The 6,000-nt window shown below is 36.3% G+C and overlaps 1 protein-coding gene across 2 annotated transcripts in view; it reads right to left on the minus strand.

The window, feature by feature from the left end:
* The window catches only part of Unc-13-4a (BAI1 associated protein 3), a 169,870-nt gene extending 164,187 nt beyond the window's left edge, over nt 1–5,683 (minus strand). For both annotated transcript variants that reach the window (XM_076789507.1, XM_076789506.1), the window contains exon 1: nt 5,355–5,683. The gene's annotated coding sequence lies outside the window, so the exon portion shown is untranslated. The remainder of the gene's footprint in view (nt 1–5,354) is intronic.
* Between the last annotated feature and the right edge of the window lie 317 nt (nt 5,684–6,000).

Here is a 6,000-nt window from a genome sequence, read left to right on the forward strand (position 1 = left end):
TGTTGACCAAACGTCACATTATGATATTGTTAAGCCTCGGACTGCGGACCATTTTTACAACTATACAATTAACAATGTATATGACTGTTCACTGCCTTGTTCAGCAATTCTTTGAAACATATTGTACGAGGCATTCTTTGTGCGCGCGTTAGTCTTTGTCGTGTTCCTAAGGTAACAGCTACAGTGTTTACTCTATATACAGTCGGTGTACAACGTATTCGTACACTCTTTCAAACCAAATAACTTTTTTCAAATTGGACCAAACGGCTTAAATTTTTTTTGAATTTTTTAGAAATCGATTTTTAAGTTTTTTATCTGTGTCTGTAGTGAAAATTTAAAAGGTGCCTTTTGTAGATCTAAGTAAATTATGTACATACATGCACAAAGTTTCAACGAAATCGATCAAGATTGCCAGGAAACACAATTGATTGAAGATAACAAAAATTCCCAAAGTAAAAGTCCCAGAACTATCCCCACTGCTGTGGCGACCGAGGCCTCTAGAGCTTCGCTGTCCTTTTCTACATACGGCGTGGATCAAAGAATAGTATCTCCTGTCCGATATATGTCCCTGGCTAGACCAGTATTTCAGACATATATATCGCGTAAACACTGCAAACGTTCAATTTAACCGCCAAAAATTTAGGATATGCTGTTCTGGGTCAAAATAGACCCAAATCCCGCCGTTGGAGGGTTAATGTGTATATGTTTCTACTTGCACAAAAAGAAAATTAAATATCTAAAAAGATATTGAAGATAGCACTTTAAAGATCTTTAAAGAGCTTTGTAGTTCTTAATGATATAGACAACCGTTCGAAACGTAGGAAGTAGTTACTTAAACAACAACAATCACTTTTTACTTAAACAAGTAATCCTGTATCAATATAAAATTCCATGGTGAAAATTTAATGTACATTTCGAACAGTTTAACAGATAAAATTGTTTTTCTAATTTATAAATTCTTTGTTTTATTTAATGTTACAGACATTGAGTATTCTCTGCTGTGCAGCACCATATTGTTTTACAAAATTAATATATAGAATGTCAAAAATTTGTTTACACGTTATCGAAAGAAGACGATCATTTTGATAAAGCTAGAATTTAGTAATATTTTCATTTGTTACAGATTAGTCACTACAACATTTAAGAACGTTAGTTCAATAAGTAATGTGTAAAAAATCTTTTTAAAATTTTGTTTAACTGTTTCCAGTTTTTTGAATGGCAGTGTACAATATAATATATGTATATTTTCACTGTAATTATTTAAAACATATTGCTTTTATGTAACTGCCGATATCGAAAATTATCATGAAACGGTAGAAGCGTTTAGTTAAATAAAATAAAAAGTCCACTTTACCGAAAAGAAAGTAAAACGTAACTACAATGATTAATAATTTGTTTTATTAACTAACTAAGTGAAATTAGTATAATTTCATACTTGAGCAATCGCTATAATGTACAGCGCACAATATTACGAAACGTACGGTGCACGTATTAATTATTGGAGAAGCTTTGAACATATTTAACCGTATCTTTCGAATTTACGTCCTTTAAATCATGATTTCACAATAATTTCACGATTCTGAAGCACTACTTGAATTTCCAGCAACTTTCTTCCGAGAAAATATTAAGCACATGACCAGGTGTGTCACTTTAAGTTTTGCTAACAAGTGCACGATATCTTTAAAAAAGTAAAATGTAACCACAGCTGTAAGGAATATCGTTCGTTAATTTCTCATTTAACTACAGATAGTAAATCACATATTCCATCGTTGAACACAGCTTGGTAAAAATCGAGGGACCACATTCTAAATCTGCAACCGACGACCTTGAAAAAATCAGGGTTCGTCAGGGAAAACTTTTTCATTGACCTACAAACAATAATTTCATGCACGCGATTACCTTCCGATACCCTTTCGGTCGATTACTCTCCTTTTTATTTGGGAAAACACAAAATCACTTTTCTGTTTTAAATCTGCTCTGCACACCTTTTCCTTAAATAGAACATACGAATATAAGCACAGGCGACAGTAATTTATTTGTAAATCAAGGTAAAAATTCCGTGCTACGGTTCCTCCGAAAAATGGGTTGAACTTTTTTGATTTTGGTTTAGAATGGTTTAGAAAATTTGGAAAGAAAAATGGGGGGGGGGGGGGAGAGGTTTGATAAATAATGTACCAACGAACAATGTACCATCTAACCCTTAATCCTTTCGCAATATAACATAGTATCATACTCGCGATGAAGATTTCGAACAGAATATACTAAATATGTAGGTACGTTAATAGACTGCGGATCTTTATGCAAAATAGAATTTTGATACATCATTTGCAATCTATAGGAGCTAAGTAAAAATTTATTTTCCTGATTAATATTTTTTATATGTTAAGAATAGTATCTCGACATTGTTGGACTTTTTAATGTTTCCACTGTTTTGAATTACACCTACTCGTTTTTGTCACAAATACATGAAATCCGCGGTCTAGTTATTAACTTTCTTTAAATTCGAATAAAAGTCTATTTTGTTGTTGTCGATATTGGAATATGATAAGCTATTGGAGAATACACATAATAAATATAAATTTCCTTTCTAATCACAAACAAACAATAATCCTGCTTGATATAAACAAGTTAATAAATGAATAGAAGGTCTAACCGGATAAGCGAATCGAACTTGCAAATTTCTACAAAATGTCGAGCTGTACAACATATGTTTCAAGATCATTAAAATCGGAGAAGCGATTTTGTGAATAGTGAAGCCCCTTTTGTGAATAATTAATTTCTAGTGAAGACTTTAAAAGATTTTTTCATAGCATTATGACATGGTATTTCGTAATAAAGCACATTATAAATAAACACAATGACTATAAATCAGAGTGTGGTGATTTCATGCAAAAAAGAATCACATGTGCCTTCTAAACAGTGTAAATATATTCGCAATTCAAATAGTAGACTCTATCAAAATATATCCTTGAGAAACAGGAAAACACATGCGCAAGTATGGCAACGCGACCGAGATAAAGCGCACGATGATTCTTCGGATGTTTAACCACAGAAGCATGTGACCGGATCAGTGGTGACCCATATCCTACTAAACCTAATGTATGAGCATTTTACCTAATCGCATATTTGATTGTAATGAAGTTTTTACACACTACATATGACATTTTTAAATTTGTAAGATACAAAAAGGAAACGTTTTTATTGACATTTTTATTGTAATTTTACCAATTTTTCTCTTATTCTGTAAAGCAGTTGATGAAAATTGAAATTTCCATAAAAGATTCGCAGTTTAATCATCATTATACAAGAACCGAAGGACGAATAGACTGTAGACAGTGTAATACTATTGTTCAACACTGATTTGTACAATATGGTGAAAAAGTAAAAAGGGAGCTTGTATAACACAGTCTATACGATGTTTACGGATGAATGCTAACGTTTTCACGGCGCAGCGAGACAGGTTGCAAAGACAAAAGAGCATTAAAGCACGTAGAATGGAAAAAAAGCAAACAAAGTAGGTATCGGAAATATCGTTCATAACAAACATTCTCGATTTGTTTGCGGCAGTAAAAATTGGAATCGGATTTAAAAAAAAATATGTTACAGTAACATCTAAATATTCATACTTTACTTATGATTTAATATCGCGTCTTTTACATAACATAATTCAATGGACAGTTATGTAATTTTATTATCACTTCTACTTATTGTCTCAGTTAGTTATGCATCGTAAACCTGCTCCCTATGACGTGTGTAAATTGCTACTATTATACTATACTAAGTTAGTTGCTATATTCATTTAGTCACGATCATTATTCATGATTCTCTCTCATTTCTCAGATGTATTATTCCTCTTTTCAATACATTTGAAATGTATTGTATTTGTTGCATCGACTGTTAAGTACGTACGTTAGTCACTTTCAACCTCTGCAGTTTATTATTTAAAAAATGCATAACTAATTATTCTGACCAAAAAATAAGTATGAATAAAAATAATACATCGCGGAAATATATAATAAATTACAAAAATAAAATTGAAGTGCTTCTAATGAAAGTATCCGTCTAAATATGCCTATGCTATTACTCATTCAAAATCCCCACACACAGTTAAACAAATTTATCACGACCTAATAATTCCAAAAAAATACATTGCGTCATCCTTGATTTTTCCTTTTTGTCTAAACTATAATTATTGCGAGCGATCTATATATTTTTCAACCGTGTGTACACATGTGTGCTTGATAAACGCTGATAATACATTCAGAAGTTCTAAAGTTGTAATTTCAATGTGTGCATGCCACAATGTGTTGCTGTTTTGCACATGATCGACTGGTGGGAGAGTTGCACGTAAAGCGCAGTTGTCAAGCTGTAACTAAACGGGACGGGTACACTAATCTTTGATCGAGCGTCTATAAAAAGGCAATCATTGTCCGTCCGAATAGTATAAAACGCGGATCTCCAATCGAACAGGATACAGAAAGTGATTGCTCTGTCACGAAGCTTGAGTGACAGAACCTCAAAACGTCGAAAAACTGGACACATTTTATTCGCGACAGTTACGATCGTCGCGGATTGAAACAATGACAAAGTAATGTTGCAAATTTAATCGACATATATATAGTAGGCACCCGTTCACCAAAAATGTAATCACTTTCCTATCGAAATGACAAAATTTCTTAATTCGAAACACACACTATTATTTACAATCTTCTGTCCAAATATCAATCGGCACAATAATCGTTTATGATGCGTACACAACGGCAACACACGTTACACGCGAATCGTTACACAACTTGCGCCCTATTCACAGATTTTGTAAAAACTTGGAAAGCACTTTGTAGTAAAGATAAAATCAAAATACCACCGAAATCTTGTCGTAACAGAAGTTTTTGCTGTATCTTACGGATTCGCGTACGCCTCCATTGCACGAGTCTAGATCACAAATCACTTGTACCCTCGAAAAGACACGCACGGGCATCCCGTGGAACCACAATTCATGTTAATTCTCCAAATGCGTGTTCATTTCTTCGAAAAACCGTGACCGCTTTTCCGACACGGTGATATCGTTGCTACATTGCATAAAACTGATACGAACAAAACAAGACTTTCATCGAGAAATTCCAATCGGAACGGTACAAATTTAGTTCATGGATCTCACAGATCCAATCCGTGCACTGAAGGGTTAAGAACATGCTATCCGTAGCCTATTTTCAAAACAATCTCAAATCCTTAACGATGGGGGACAAGTCCGATGAAAATGCTGACGATCGAGAACGTCTGGGATCCGAATCCACAGGTTTTAGATGATAACGCAGTGGATTAGGTGGTAAGGTACGCTGACCCTGGGTACTCACCGTTTCCGTCGCTGGGGATACGTGTGTCTCGTCGGATGAACACCGCGAAGATGCACCAAGAGTGTCCTCGCGGCCAGTGGAATTCGATTGTTGTGTCGCGGGTGTCGGACGCACGATAACCACGGTACGACGGAAAGAAAACGGTGACGATCGGTAGTCGAACGTGGTGAACGAGCACGTCTAGGAGTCGCAATGGAATACCCACTTGTAGAGCCGGCGGATGACCGGGCGCGTAAACTAGACTGGCGGGTTGGCAAACAGGTGAGATGCCGTCGCGTGCCCGTCTTTCTCTGTCTCCGTTCCTCGATCTCTTTCCATCCCACCCCGTCACCCTACTCCAATAACCCGGCTGGTCCGTTTTCCGTCTCGTTCTGGCCACCGGGAACGTTTCTCCTGCCCTCTCTAGCCACACGCCCCTCCCACTCCAGCTCGTTCAGAACGGGGATCCCCCTCTAACCTGACGCATATCAACCCCCAGATTCTAGGCGAGCCTCGTCCTTACGGGTCGCGTTCACCCCGTACGACGTATTTTCCCCCCGGTATCGTTCGGGGGACAGAGAGACCACTCGCGGATTAAGATACGTGTCACTTTTGTTCCATCGGCGTTTGTTTCACCTTTGACCGCCGTTTCGCTCGTTTAGCCTAC

Source organism: Halictus rubicundus, chromosome 6, assembly GCF_050948215.1.
Source record: "Halictus rubicundus isolate RS-2024b chromosome 6, iyHalRubi1_principal, whole genome shotgun sequence".
Taxonomy (NCBI): domain Eukaryota; kingdom Metazoa; phylum Arthropoda; class Insecta; order Hymenoptera; family Halictidae; genus Halictus; species Halictus rubicundus.